Here is a 16,651-nt window from a genome sequence, read left to right on the forward strand (position 1 = left end):
TTCCCAGATTGTGTTGTGACTAGGTCTCAGGCTCGTAGAGCTGTTCAAGATGATGCGGATTCTGTTGATGTGGAGGAGAATTCCGGTGTTTGGTTGGCAGAAACCTTTTTCAAGGATTTGAATGATGGGGTTGCTGTATTAGGCTCCGAGGCTAACAGTGATGGGCTGTTTAGCAAGTCTTCCTTGGTTGAAGCACAGCAGGCAGACTCTGAGTTGAAAGGCTTGTCTCAGACGGCATGTTCTGAGGCTGAGGCTGAAAAGGTCCCTGAGTGCTATCATGTCAAAGATGGCATTTTGATGAGGAAGTGGAGACCTCCCCATAGCCCAGCTGATGAGGATTGGACGGTGGTCCGTCAAGTTGTTGTCCCTCCCTGTTACCGCGGTGAGATCTTGAGGATTGCTCACGAGTTACCTGTTGGCGGCCATTTAGGCGTCAGAAAGACAAAGGATCGGATCATGAGGCATTTCTATTGGCCAGGGTTGAATGTGGATGTGGCTGAGTTTTGCAAGACTTGTCACACATGTCAGGTGGCTGGTAAGCCACAGCATTCAGTGAAGCCGGCGCCATTGATTCCGATACCTGCGTTTGAAGAACCATTCAGTCGGGTTCTAGTCGACTGTGTTGGACCTTTGCCTAGGACTAGGTCGGGTCATAAGTACCTCTTGACAATCATGGATATGTCTACACGGTTTCCAGAGGCTATCCCATTGAGAAATATCACTGCTAAGACTGTGGTAGATGCTCTAGTGCAGTTTTTCACTAGGTATGGGTTGCCCAATGAAGTGAAGTCTGACCAAGGGTCAAATTTCATGTCAGGCATATTTCAAGAGGTGATGTATCGTTTGGGTGTGAAGCAGCTGAAGTCGTCAGTTTATCATCCCCAATCCCAAGGTGCGTTGGAGCGCTACCACCAGACCCTAAAGACAATGATTAGGGCATTTTGTGAGGAGTATCCCGAGGATTGGGATAAGGGCATCCCTTTTCTGCTGTTCGCAACGAGGGACTCCCCAAATGAGTCGACGGGTTTCAGCCCATTTGAGTTGGTGTACGGTCATGAAGTTAGGGGCCCACTGAAGCTCATCAAAGAGAAATTCATGACTGAGGATGATGAGGTCCACCTACTTGACTATGTGTCAAAGTTTCGTGAAAGGCTTTCAAAGGCTTGTGAGGTAGCTAGGGAACACTTGAAAGTGTCACAAGACTCAATGAAGAGAAAGGCAGACAAAAATGCCAAAGCCCGAACTTTCAAACCAGGTGACAAAGTTCTTGTACTGCTGCCCATACAAGGTGAACCGCTGAAAGCCAAGTTCAGTGGCCCATACTGTGTCAAAAAGAAACTCAATGATGTGAACTATGTGATCAAAACACCAGACATGAGCACAGATCAGAGAATGTGTCATGTCAATATGTTGAAAGAGTGCTATGACAGAAAGTCAGTTGGTGTGACATAGGTAGTGGATAGCACAGTAGAAGTTAAGGGTGAAAGGTTTTCACCTCACATCGCACATACAGTGTTTAGCTTATCCATTACTGATGTACCGGTATGCAATTTGAGTTTGACATGATTAGCTCAGAAAATTCAAGCAATATCATTGTAAATGGTATCCATGAAAAGAGAACATGGAATTAATGCAGCTATTCACAAGGCATGTGATTATTGTTGCTTGACTTGGATTTTACCTCACATGATAATGAGAAATTGTGAAGGTAAAAGAAACCCTTGCTACGGCAAGGCTTTCTTTTTCCCATGGGGGATGGTGTCACAAATGTACACACAAGTAGTTCTGTACATGTATCAAGGCTGTATGCATGGTTGTTTTAATGTGTATGTACACAGGTAGACCAGATTAATGGAGAACATTCTATATGAAATTAGATATAGTACATACAGGCTGACCAGATCAGTGGAGAATTTTCTACATGGTATACAATGTAGCTACAGTACATGTATGCATGTGACAGGAAATACATTATAGCTCACTCAATCTAGAATCATTTCACCCATTCCAGAAAATTCTAGGAAGTGCTGGCTGAATGAGGCACTGCCCTTGTAGCCCAATGTGATTGGTAGTTAATTTTGGCAATGATGTTATGCACATATTAGGCAGTGAGCCATCCAGGATTCCTGGAATTTGGACTTGCTAGTATGTTCAGGTATGTGGCCCCAGGTTGGAGAAAATTACAGAATGTACTAGAAAGGGGTGAATGGATAGTATATAAGCTGGAGAAATTCTGAGGTAGGCAGAGTATCCAACACCTCTGCTCCGAGAATTACGTCACTTCTGGCTCTGAAGCGACTTGTTATAGTCAGTCCTGTGTTACCTGCTGACCTGCTATATAAACTGTGTTTGTGGAGATAAGGCCTGGGAGACATTTTGCCTGCAGAGAATTAATTTGCCTACGTTGGAGATAGACTCCATATTTTAATGTCAACGGACATTGTTACGGCAAAGCTGTGACGGGCTGGATTCCTCGCTGGACATTATAAAGTGAATCATCATTCAATACATCAACTGGACGTGGTCGTCATAACGTTTGGATTCTGCACGTTTTGCTGTGGACACATAACTTGGATTTTACCCCGGATCTATACCTTGGACTATCGTAACCTGCACCTCTGGATTTACGTCGAAGGTATCATTCATCGGTGCATCGTGGATCATTCCTTTGTGTATCGAGCATCGTATTTGGACATTTCCAGGGATATTGCATGTAATAAGTGTAAGTGATTCTATTACTGATTTGTAACTGTTTCTATTGATCATTATTGTACTGATGTGAGAACCGATCACGAGTCTGTACCCACAATATCACTGTTAATAAACCGCCTGAACATTAGTCGATTGTTTCTTTTGTGCGATCATTCTCAGAGTGATTTTGGTCGTAACACTATTTATCCCATAATTCACTCAATTCAAACACCTCTCACAATTTGCACATAGTGAGGTTATAATTCAGTTTCATCCCACTCCTGACACCAATGTTACAACGGGTGAAATCTACTGAATTGATAACACTTGAGGGTTGAATTGACTTACGTGATGTTAGCTCATTCACTGCAGATCTCCAACTGCCAACGCCGGTGCATCTTCTACCCGCACATCCATGGCCAGGGATGATGATGCGCTGCCTGGCAACGCAGTATGATGCGCGTTGCCAGGATGAGGGATATCCACTACACAACTTTGGAATAAATGCAAGGGATCACCGAAGCGATGCAGCTTTTTGGTAATGTATTTTGAAACAAGAAATGGAAAACTGACCAGAAAAAAAAAATGTGACCCTGCAGCTCAAAACAAACAAAAAGTCGCCAGACATGAATTTTTAGTTAAGACCATAATTCTGAAAGAACAGACCTTAAACTGTAAAATGATGTATAACTCATATCAAATGGACTATTCTAACCTATCCAAATATTGAAAAGAAAGCACAAACTCAGGAAAAGTGGGAACTGAGAAAAGAGGCTCTGAAGTACAGTGTCTATTCACGCGCTTAATCTTAACCAAACCGTCCTGGCTGTGCAATGAATGGGACAAAAAACAGGAAGTAAACCACCAGAGTAACAACAACGAAGGGATTATCAAATTAAATTGAAATTAAACATGCCCCATTAACACATTCTGCCCATGATTAATGCCAACTTTCAAAGCAGTAGCGCTATCCTTTCAAACATGCCGTCAATCCCTCGTTTGAGGCGAGACCTCAGCTGGGTTTTTCCAAAGTGGGGTGCGTATATTTGTCGTTTGAGAGTTGGGAGTCGAAGTACTTGTCCATTGCAAATAAACTTTCAGCTCGGCGTGACAAACCTGGAGGCCAAGCCAGGGTTTGATGACTCCAGCAGCTGTCGTATTACGTAAGAGCATGATAAGGATATCTGCCTGTGGCAGACCATTCAAAGTGAACTCAATTTTCTCTATCCTTTTTAAAGTTTTCAATTTTATATTCTATTGAGAAATTCTATGGTCATCCATTTTACATTTCGAACGAAAAAAAAATGACCCGTAAATAACGAAAATACAGGAATAAGAAGGAGAGCATTGCCAGTTTGCCGGTGCTGACAATGTGTAATGTATGCGTACACACACGCACACAATCGACCACCAGCTAGCTGCATGCATCTCTACATGCGCAATACTCAGTATGCCCTTACTCGCGCATTGATATGATAATCATTGCGATCGGCAATAGTTTTTGTGTTGATGTACAGTTTAAAAAGTATGAGGATTCTGTGACAATCATGCTAAGAGATATAAAAGCTATCGATATTATATACAAAAAGGCCCAAAATCAACACAACTACAAAATTTGTGAAAGAACTTCTTTGCCACTAAATACCTTGATTTCAATAAAAAGTACCTCAATTTGTTCAAATTTTATTTCCTGAAACACAACCAGACTGAGGTTCGTGTACGGCTATTTGGCAGTGAGTTACAACAGGGAGGTGAGACTACCTCCCTGGTTTCAATCAGCCTGCTGTCTGAGAAAGAGAGAGGGAGGGAGAGAGAGAGAGAGAGAGAGGGAGAGATGGGGGAGGGAGAAGGGGAGAGACAAAATGGAATGAAAATAGTTCCGGTCACTGCAGTACAGGCATGCTCTGTCTGCATACGCTGAATGTCTACACTCACACACACACACACGTACACACACACGCACCATGGAGCTACATAGCCCATGCCAAAACCAAAACAATCTCCTCCTCTCGCGGTGCCCCCCCCCCCCCCCCCCCTGTGGCGCTGTGGCGATGACTGATGCTTAGATTAGGCCAGGGTCAAGAAACAGGTGTTTTATATCTTTGGTTTTTAAGTCATTGATTGCCAAGGTATACACTGGCATTATTTACTGGGGTGTAGCCTCTTCAAACGAGAGATTTGCGTCATGAAAGTTATTGGAGTTGAAAGTGAAGAGTGTGGACAAGGTTTTCCAGAAATGAAAAAAGGGATTCTAAAACACAACTAATCACACTATTCTACCAAAAATGTTCCAGATAAACTGCTAAAAAAAAAACACACACTTTTCTGCCCGTTTTATGATACCAAATTTTAGCATAATGTAAAAGAAGACCCGCTCTTTCAGAAAATAGGAAAAAGTCAAGTTCGGCTAGGTTGACCCATTTCACTTATTCTCAGGCCTCATGCAAAATCAGTGTGTGCGACTTTATGGTCGTTTCGAGGTGCACGGTCACAAATAATAAATAGTGAAAACTTTGACCATATTCTTTGCTCAAAGTTTTCACTATATATATATATATATGTATATATATATATATATATATATATATTATATATATATATTTTTTTTTTTTTTACTCCGAGACGTATTGTGACGTATCGTTTAATTACAAAAAAATAAAAAAAATGATTTTTCACATATTTCATAGTCATGCTATTGTCTCAGCCTATTTAAGGACTATCTATTCACCAGAATTTTGGAAGTTAATGTATGTGTATGTTGAAGTTTGAAAGGAACGATAAACTGCTTGTACAAATTTTACATAACCATCACAGCGTGACTATTCGGTTTGATTAAAAAAAAATCGAATGTTTATATTAATCATGATAATTTCAGCTTATGTACAGATTATCTAGACACTAGAAATAAAGTTAATTTATGTGTATGTTGAAATTTGAAAGGAATAATGTACTGCTTTTACATCATCACTCTAGCTACGTCCTCAGAGGAATTACTTCTGTATCAGTCGTGCCAAGTTGTTTATGTATGCTTTATACTTATTGTCATTCTATTATGACGTAACATTGCACTGTTGCCAGGATGCGCGCTGGGTGCTAGGATGCCTAGCATTGATGCGGTAAAGCGCGCATCCTCGGTAACACGGTTGCAATATTGTTATGGCTTAATTTTGTTATTGTTTTCTCAGTATAAACACTTGAGAAAGGGCGGCGAGACACTCGAAAATTTGTGAGAAAAAATAAACCGTTGGTGCAAAAAAAGCATGAACTTTGTTCCAGTTCTGTTTCTCATATATATATATATATATATATATATATATATATATGACCCTGCACCTAAAAACAAACAAAAAGTTGCCAGACATGAATTTTTAGTTAATACCACATTCTGAAAGAGCAGACTTTAAGCTTTAAAATGATGAATAACTCAAATCAAATGGACTCTCCTAACCTATCTAAATATTGGAAAGAAAGCACAAACTCTAATCCCTAAATACTTTAATTTTTGCTTGGAATCCTGCTTATTACTTTATAAAGGACTCGCAAATTAAAAGTTTCAAACCGTATACTAAAACATTTTATTGTACACGGTGTATTTCAAAAAAAAACATTTTGAATGCGTGGTGTGTTAGCATGTTAATAGCATCAATCTGCCTGTTATTTTCCGTACGTAAAGCACACCGAAACGTAACCAAACGTTACCAAATACAGTGAAATGCATTGTACGGCGTGGTACTATCATTATGTATATCCCATTCCTTTTTTTTTTTTTTTATTTGCTTGAAGCAGTCGTCAAACCATGTGTCATTTTCGTAGCGACATCACTTAGGAATTAGAATGTATGAAGATAATCGTTACTCATTTATTTTGCGCTACTATAGCATTTACATTTGCCAACTTTTGTTGACATGCAGTATTATGTTACTGTATGGTTACGATTACGAATGTTGGTTATGAATTCAAAAGACTGGTTCATTAATGGAACTATAAAGGTAATAGCTGTTTTGAAAGTAGTTCGATACAAGTTCAAAACGCAATCGAAGTTATCGTCATAGGGGGAACTGATAGCTCTAGAAAACTTGTTTAGGCTAGTAAAGATTGCCGTATGCAAACTTTGTAGAAAGTTTTGACTCGGGCCATCTTTTGAGTATTTTGAGAAATTATACAAAGAAATATTTGTTTTGATTATGTCAAGAATAAGTTTGAACTTTGAGAATAAAAAGGCGCGGTTACCCAAACAATGTCGTAGTTTGATTAGACATGATGGGTAAAGTGAATTCATGACTTGACTAATCCTTACTGAATTGATGATCACTTCTGTAAACCATCAGTTATGTCTTGTAGTTGATACCTCTGTAATCGTAGTCAAAATTCTTTTGAGCGATGAGACGAAAACCAACAAACAAAATGCCGTGTATCATCGCTCGAGAGTCCAACATTTGGCGTCACCCGACCAACAATAAGTGACGAATCATATGGAATATTATGTTGCAGATAGCAGACTGAGTTACGATTTTTGAATGTTTCGAGCAATTGCTTTTAAAAAAAGAGAGGCAAAAAAAACATGAGGCAAAGTTCAAGAAATTAGAAAAAAGCACGTAAATGCAGGCGATCATATTTGATAATCAAAGTAAGAGATTACAATCGGCCTTGCGGGATGTATATGGTTGCCATATTTACATGTCTGATTTCTGTAAACTACATGTATGTTATATTTAAATTTAGGTTCCCTTCCCTTCTTGATAAATGTTGCGTTGGGTTTTCGCTATAGGCATTTATTAGGAAACGCTGTAAAAACGACAACAAATTCCTACTATACATCAAGAGATGACCTATACATACATGAAACACAAAAATTCTGTACGTTCTGATATAATGCAACTGCTTGCTTGCTTGTTTGTTTGTTTGTTTGTTTATTTGTTTGTTTTGAATTACCATGGTCTTTGTCGGGGAAAGATGAAGAAAAGTAGTAGAGTGTGTCACTCTCAAATCCGGATGATTGCGATAAAGTATCCCCGCCCTTTCTATACAGGTAAACGATTTATGTTTGGTATGCTATTATAAAAGCCTGCATGAGTCACGCAGAAGAACTGATTCCGCGATCACTTTTAACCTTTCATAAAATTCACGTTTTAAGATAGTAACGATAGCTTGTAGGAGATAGAGTAAGTTAGCGTCCCTGACTGTGGTTCTGAACACAAAACGGGACTGAAAAATTCTTTTACAAATTAGCAGACATAATGCCGATCCTCCAACACTGTTGCTCCATTCCGTCACTGATTCTGCTATCAATGGCGAAGAAAGAATACTGGTTGCGTGATTATCCACCCCTTGATAGCAGGAAGTTTACCTTTCATTGTTTATAAGGCTTCGTTGATGCGGGGTTTACTCGGATACAAGGCGTGAACAGTGTCGTCCGAGTTCTTTCATTCGATATTCCTCAGAATACGCAATTCAATGGGCAATTAACGATGCTACTTCGCAAAGCTGTTTGAATAGCCAAATTCTTTGCAGACTTGACCTCTCACATGTCAGCTACACGCAATACACGACAAACAGCTATCATTACAAACATTCTGATTAAAAAGCAAAACAAAATGAAGAAGCACACTTTTGAGTAGCGACACAGTTTTCTGTTTGCGAGTGTATACTAATAGACTGAACTGAAAAGTGTGAACTGAGAAAAGAGGCTCTGGATTGGAGTACAGTGTCTATTCAAGCGCTTAATCTTTACCAAACCGTCCCGGCTGTGCGATGAATGGAACAAAAAACAGGAAGTAAACCACCAGACTAACAACAATGAAGGGATTATCAGATTAAATTGAAACTAAGCATGCGTCATTAACACATTCTCTCCATAATTAATGCCAACTTTCAAAGCAGTAGCACTATCCTTTCAAAGGTTATTAGAGTTAAAAGTGAAGATTGTGGACAAGGTTTTTCAGAAATGAAAAAGGGATTCTAAAGACACACCTAATCACGCTATTCTACCAAAAATGTTCGAGGTAAACTGCTAAAAAAACACACTTTCCTGCCCGTTTTATGATACCAAATTTTAGCATAATGTAAAAGAAGACCCGCTCTTTCAGAAAATATGAAAAAGTCAAGTTCGGCTAGGTTGAGCCATTTCACTCAATTTCAGTCCTCACGCAAAATCAGTGTGTGCGACTTTATGTTCGTTTTGAGGTGCACGGTCACATATGGCGACTGTTTAAATGCGGAGCATGTACTGGAAAACTGTAATGTCTCCTGCCAGTATAGACAAACTAATTTCTAGTCTATCCCCGCTTGAAATGGAAATGATATCAAAAAAAAAAAAAATGAAGTTCGACTTTCAGTAGATTTCAACCGTTATGTATAGTGCCTGATTCATCCCATGGACACAATTCTTTAGCACATAAGCAATCACACAACTTTCGGGAATAGATATGTGTCTTAATTATTGTATCTCATGGAAGAAAACTCGTCTCCTTGCCTGACTTTTAGCTTCTTCCTGTTCAAGCTTGCGTGAAAGAAATAGTTGAACATCAATCACAATCATCAAGAGAGGCACATCCTTAAAAATAAGCACAGGAGTACTTAGACACACTACGAAATAAAAACGGGCCTTTTATCACTATTGACAACGCATGACATTGAAATGATTTTTTTTTTTTTCTTGGGGGGGGGGGGGTAATACAATTGATTATTCTGAAGGTTCGTTAATCACACAATGAAATATGGTTCGCTATTAGCTTAGGTTCGTTAACAAGAAAATAAAATGCGGTTCCTTTCCGGTGGTTCCTTTACCCGAAAGCAATCAAGCAATCACTTTTTTTTTTTTTCTAATAAGGTTTGTGAATACAAAACGAAATGAAGAAGGCCTAACGTTAAGTATTAATTCCGAATATTTGTTAATATTCTTATCTATACTCCACTTCTCAAATGCAGAATATAACTGTAAATGTGATGTAAAAAAAAAAAAAAACAACATTCAGCTTAAGCTACAAGTTAATGGTTTTTTATATGCTATGGTATTACAAAAGTGACTGAGAATAAGAAGTATGTTTATGATACAATCATTGTAAACCCAACGTGAAGCTGTAAAGCCTACATCAACCTTTGCTTCTGATACGTATGATATGTTCAGCATTGGCAAGCGTGATAAGCGATAATTACTGTGCACACAACGTCTATAAAGGAAATGTGCCTAATGTGGCGGGAATTCAGAATGTTACGGCTGTATCAAGCTGCAGCAGAACAGACGCAAAAGCAGTCTTTGATGCTCTGCAACATTACGACCATTGTGCGTAATTTGAGGGTTTTTAGTACACGCAGAGAACACGATCTCAAAAGACGACTATCGTTAATTAACTTCATTGACCTTTTTCTACCCATGCTGTCTTTTGAACCCCCGCCTACACTAGGTTCTCAGGTTCTATTTAGGTATTGGTACTTGCATGCTAAACGCATCCTCTTTAGTTTCCATTGACAACAACATCGGAGGAGAATGGAAGCGATGAACGCCCTCGCTAAAAGACGCTTCTCGTAAGACGCATTGCGTGCCCGCCTACAATAGGTTCTCAGGTTTTATTTAGGAATTGGTACTTGCTAAACGCATTCTCTTTAGTTTCCATTGGCAACAACATGGGAGGAGAATGGAAGCGATCAACGCCCTCGCTAAAAGACGCTTCTCATAAGACGCATTGCGTGCCTTTTTGTCTTTCTACTGTTTCCTATTGTTTATGAGTTAAAAACTTGCGGCAAACCACAACGCAGCCGACACACAACGCGTACCGACTCATTCATGCGGCGGCAGCGGCACGGACACAAACGCGCCGAAGTTTACATTCGGGCTCCTGTATTGGTCAGAATCGTTAATGACAGACCTGTCCTGCGATTGGTTAATTATCTTACATACCCAAGCTATCGCCTTATACGGTAGTGCGTGCGATGGAGCGGAAACGCCGTCGCTAAGCAGGACTGTTGCATTGTTTCGTCTCGTGAAAGAAACAGGATGTGAGCTTGAACGTAGCCTGAACTTTGAGAGCGATTTTCTCCGTTATTTAGAAAATGGACTGACATCATAAACGTAGTTAATGTTCGTTTTTATGATCTATAGGGATATCGAAATGAGTTGTATTACATATCAGTGTAAAGCCTAGAGTCTGTAAAATTCACATATAGGCATAACTGCGCTTGATTTAATTTTTTGCGACTTTTGACTCATTCCGACGGAGCGCATCACAGCGCATCACATATATAAATATTAGAAGAAAAAGTCTCAAGTACGCCATGGATCCAACGATTACATTTTTTTTTTTTTTTATTACAAAATTTTCGGTCTGCCTCAGACCTTCGTCAGTGCAAAGACAATGATGAACAATGATAAACATGAATCATAACAACAATGCTATGCGCGTCATGCGCGTAGTGCGTTGCCCTGGAGTTGCGTTGTCAAGGAGAGCGCTGATACGTATACAGCTTAAAGTGAAAACTAAGTTTCGGTAAGTGCTTGAGAACCCGTCTAGCACCATTTCATTTTTGCTTGCAATATATCGAAAGAGTCCACTAAGAAACTTACCTGGCTGACGCGGTTTGCCGGAATGATGAGTCGGTTTGGAGTATTTTGAGACAAATAATAATAGTAGGAAAACCGACTTTTATTCCAGAAGGCTCCAGACTAACTCGGTCTCGGGAAAAATTCGACCCTACTTCAGACAATTCACACGCAGTAAGTGATCGCCACATTCTACTGGCCACTGCATAATACCAAATGAGGCCTAACTGAATGGACAGGAAAGTGCGTGCTAACGTAATTCTGTACAAAACAAAACAAAAATGACAGCGCGCGGTCCTCAGTTGCTGAGACGCGCGGTAAAGCGCCTTTGATTGTTTTAGAGGTGCTCGATAGGCGCACACTAATTTTGCATGCGCGCAAAAGAGGTTTTTGATGCGCGCGTTGTAACAACTCGGACCATTACTGCGAGTAGCCAGAACACGAAGCGCTAGTTTATACAGGCCGCTCCCATAGGACAACACTGTACAATCAGAGGGACAACCATTACAACTCATCCCGCCGTCAAAGCGAAGCCGAGTTATCCCCGAGTCCGAGTTTAGCCTGACCTTTTTGGTTAATATTTCGCATTTTCGTCGTTACCCATCGAATATCTTGTAATAACATCGTTATCCTGCACATTTCCTAGGCATACGTTCACATTTAGGAGCGAAATTTGACACTTTTGCAAGCGTACCACAACTTTGTTTTGGCTTTAAGCAACACTTGTGTAAAATAGGGGTATGGTAGAAAGTGAAATCTCAAAGAAGACTGAACTCAGACTCAACAAAAGTTTCAAGTGTTAACTGTATCATACTATACTATATATATTATATATAAAAATACATTGCTATCTATACGTCCTTGCAATATTAGACTTTAGCGACTCTATTTTATTCGTAGATAAACATCGAAGAAAAGACGCATATAAAGCATTGATTACAAATGGAGAAGAAATTAAAAGGAATGAGCTAATAATACAATAAGTTATTAGAGCATCTGTTTACTGAAAAAATAAAGATTATGACAAATTTACGGATAATCAAGACATCATATTCAACAACAACAGCAAAATATTCAATACAAATATAATGAAATCTCAACATTAACTCAATTAAAATCTCAATGAAGACTAAACTCAAACTCAACAGTTCCGGGTGTATGTGTATATTATATGCATGCCAATGTATGCTATACATACTATATATAGATACATTACTTTATGTATACGTCCATGTAATATTTGACTTTTATGACTCCATTTTTTCGTAGATAAACATCAAAGAAAAGCATGTAAATACGCATATCAAGCATTAATTACAAATGGAGAAAACAAAAGCTAATAATAATTATAACCAAATATCGAAGCATCTGTTTACTGTAATGATAAGAATATGATAATTTTGCGAATAATCAAGACATCATAATTAAAATAAAAAGTAAGTGGTCAATGCGAAATATAATGAAATCTTAACATCATCTTTTATAAATAATGAAAAATATGCATATATAGGTCTAGTCTCAGATTCTTAATGCTTCATTTCTTCACTTCTCGTAGAAAGAGAAACTGCTTAGCCATCCAAGGTCCTTGTTGAGTCCTGTTTCAAAAGACCTGGTTTGGATGATGAATTTTATTTCAGCTAACTTTCTGACTTCTCTGTCTTTGAAATTAGTGCCAATGATACAGAATTGCAGATCCCGAATTGAGTGGTTGCCTGAGTTGAAATGTTCGGCAACTGGTAGTGATGACCTGTGCCGAATTGAATTTCTGTGATTGTTGAAACGAAGTCTAAACTTAGTACCTGTTTCCCCGATGTACTTCGCGTTAGGGCATTTTGAGCATGAGATGCAGTAAACCACATTTGGGGTGTCACATGTGGCGTAAGGGGTAGACACAGAGAAGCCAGGAGTTAGTTCTACTTTTTCAGAGGTGAGCATATGGGCACAGATTTGGCAACGGCTTTTGCCGTATGGGCGGTTAGCTTTTTGTTTTTGTTTCTTTGAGATTGAGCTCTTTACCAACAATACTCGTAGGTTTTCGGTTGTTTTTGAGCGTTGATGGGGTGGTTCGAGAACGTGGCGGGGAGAGATTTGTCAAGAGATAGGTATTTCCACTCCTTGTTGATTTCGTTAATCAACGCTTTTGTGGAGGGACGATACGTGGTTACAAGAGGTAGCCTGTCAGATGGTTTAGCAGTTTCGCTTTTACTCTTGAGTAACTCTTCACGCTTTTTTGATTTAGCTCTTTCTAGACTGCGGTTAATCATGTGGTTAGGATATCCTCTTTGTAAGAAGAAGCCTCTTAGTGTGATCGCTTGTTTGTCAAATTCCTCGTCATCTGAGATGATTCTCCGGTATCTCAGAAACTGACTGTACGCGACCGCTTCTTTGCAGTGTTTTGGATGGAAGCTTTCATGGCGAAGATAGGTGTGTTTGTCAGTGGGCTTGTGATACACACTTGTCGAAATCTTGTTTCCGTCAGATATTTTGAGTTTTATATCAAGGGAGGCAATCTCTGAATTTGACTTTGACATGGTGAATTGGATGCTTCGGTTGACTTTTCCGAAGTCTTCGACGAACTCCATGAGCGACTCGTCTGAGTCTGTCCTAATAATGAAAATATCATCGATGTATCTCAGATAGAGTAGAGGCTTCTTCTCACATTTGGATAGGAAACTTTGTTCTAGCTCACACATGAATATGTTTGCATACGAAGGGGCCATTTTCATGCCCATTGCAGTGCCATTGGTTTGGAGATAGAATTTGTCGTCAAACGTGAAGAAATTGTGCTTGAGAATGAACTCTGTTAACCTGGCAAGATCAGTTACAAGATATGTTTCTACGTCTTGCTTAGTAAGAAAATCTGTCTATTCACTTAGGCTTCGTTTGGTATTACTAGTATGCAGTGGCCAGTAGAATATGGTGATCACGAACTGCGTGTAATTTGTCTGAAGTAGGGTCGAATATTTCCTGAGACCGAGTTAGTCTGGAGCCTTCTGGAATAAAAGTCGGTTTTCCTACTATTATCATTTTTCTCAAAATACTCCAAAACGACTCATCATTCTGGCAAACCGCGTCAGCCAGGTAAGTTTCTTAGTAGACTCTTTCGATATAATGCAAGCAAATAAAAAATGGTGCTAGACGGGTTCTCAAGCTCTTACCAAAACTTTGTTTTCACTTTAAGCTGTATACGTATCAGCGCTCTCCTTGACAACGCAGCTCCTGGGCAACGCACTACGCGCATGACGCGCATAGCATTGTTGTTATGATTCATGTTTATCATTGTCCATCATTGTCTTTGCACTGACGAAGGTCTGAGGCATACCGAAAATTTTGTAATAAAACATTTTGTAATCGTTGGATCCATGGCGTACTTGAGACTCTTTCTTCTAACAATTACAACATTCGAAGTCCAACACGTGGAAAATTCCAAGATATTATAAACGTATGACCGGCGACAACGGTTTCAGGCAAAAGTCGGGAATTTTGAAAATTCATTTTTTCACTGAATCACATTGCCCATTTCCTAAGCTTTGCATTGATATAAAACACTTGTGTTCTTCGGTACCACAAGTTGGCACAGAAAGAGAAATAACATGCACTTTTAAGTTGTTAGCCTCACAAAATAAAGAGAAAACAAGCTTTGAAGGTTCACCTCTTTCTCAAAGACAATGTCCGAGCGGCGATGCGAGGGGAGAATCACCCATCCGTACGATGGTGCCAATCGATGTTAAGCCCCCCCCCCCCCCCTCTAGCAACAACATCGCCTTCTGATTGGCTCACTGAGAGAGTCAAATTTCCCGGGCACCTTCCTCGGAGCTCAGCGTATGGAGTCGAAAAACAATGCGTTTCGCTCGGGTTTGTTTACCAGTACGTCTTTCTAGATGGCGAATACGATAATTGCACGTATGGTGTAGATGTACATGTGTATGGTGCACGCATTACGCAATGACATCCACACGACATGACTGTGTGCATGTAACAGAAGCGGTGGCGAATCCACACATTTACACATCGTGTTTTCATTGTGGTTGATTTGTCTTTATCAGTGGCGACCCTTTTGAAGGCAGAAAATTGCTAGTGCTGGCAAGGGTCACGCTTCCTGTTTGTTTTGCTTTTACAAGCCATGCATGCATAATATATATATATATATATATATATATATATATATATATATATGTACTGCTTTGTTCGGTGGTGCTAATTAAATTAAAACAAACAAACAAACACGGCTCGTTAGTTTTGTGCGATCCTGACTTGTAGTATTTATATATAATTAGTCACATGTGACCGCTCCTTTCCTTTTATCTACCTTCAAATGAGTCAGTCTGCTGTCATAATTTTTACTACATGTACAAGTAGAAAATTTGAGAATATTTAGTTTTCTTTTCACATGATTATGTCATGCTACATAATTTTTCGTTCACTTCCGTTGTCGAACGTTGCGTTAGAATAGTTTGGATAGACAGCCAAACGAAGAGCACGCACTACAGAGCGAGCGTATATAAACCACTATGGCAAGAAAAATAGAGCATGTAATCGTGCACGCGTGGACAATGCATTACCCAAACGCTGCAACTGGTGTCTCCGAAAGCCGAATTATGTAAATGTATGCGACGCACCAGCCAATCGCATGCGAGACCCTGCGCCGTAGCAACACCGGGGATATTGGCGCGGCGTTCGAAAAAAGCGCGAAAGTGACGAGTGCGATCCAACATAGGGTGCTTAAAATTCCATTTTCGATAGGAAAAATTTGGTCTTATGCTATGAAATTTAGTGTAGATATAGAAAACATATCAGAGATTCGATTTCTGCAAAAAAGCTAAATAGACAAAAATAATGGTCAAAATCGTTGTACCCCGCCTAGGAGGGAATTCGCTCTCGCGACTTTTGCCTGAAACCCTTGTCGCGGGTCACATATGCATACCAGCGGATCGGGGGGTGAGACGTACCCCCCCCCCCCCCCCCCGTCGTGGTAACGCCGCTGTCGGTAGTAAATAGTTTACTACCACTAGGCAGAGCAGCAGGATCGTGATTCCCTTCCCTATTACGCTTATGATGACAAGATGTGTCCAGCCCTGCTCTGACGATGAACCAATCGAAATGTCAGGCGAAAAGTGAAAGCGATTCGACCACGATGATTTTAAATATGCCCAATTGCATTCAGCAAACTATTGTGTCCTCGTACGGGAATTTCCGTGAGAATATAATTTCATGAAGAGCTCAGTTGCAAAAGGTACTACATCCATTTTTTATCAAAATCCACTTTTTGGTCTTGATGTAGGCCTACTCATTTTTAGGACCTCTCTCTCTGTTCTGCCATGGACGTCACTGCCCGTTGGCGATCACTGATGCAGTATGTTTCCGCCATCTCCCTCTATCGTCGCGCGAATGCAGCAATGTAGATCCTCTCTCGCCGACTAATCC

At 39.9% G+C, this 16,651-nt stretch overlaps 1 protein-coding gene across 1 annotated transcript in view; it reads right to left on the reverse strand.

Annotated features, from left to right (window-relative positions):
- Nucleotides 1–16,651, reverse strand: part of LOC140227861 (uncharacterized) — a 170,562-nt gene that overhangs the window by 46,732 nt on the left and 107,179 nt on the right. The gene's annotated exons all lie outside the window — the stretch shown is intronic.

The sequence above is a fragment of the Diadema setosum genome, chromosome 4 (assembly GCF_964275005.1).
Source record: "Diadema setosum chromosome 4, eeDiaSeto1, whole genome shotgun sequence".
NCBI lineage: Eukaryota > Metazoa > Echinodermata > Echinoidea > Diadematoida > Diadematidae > Diadema > Diadema setosum.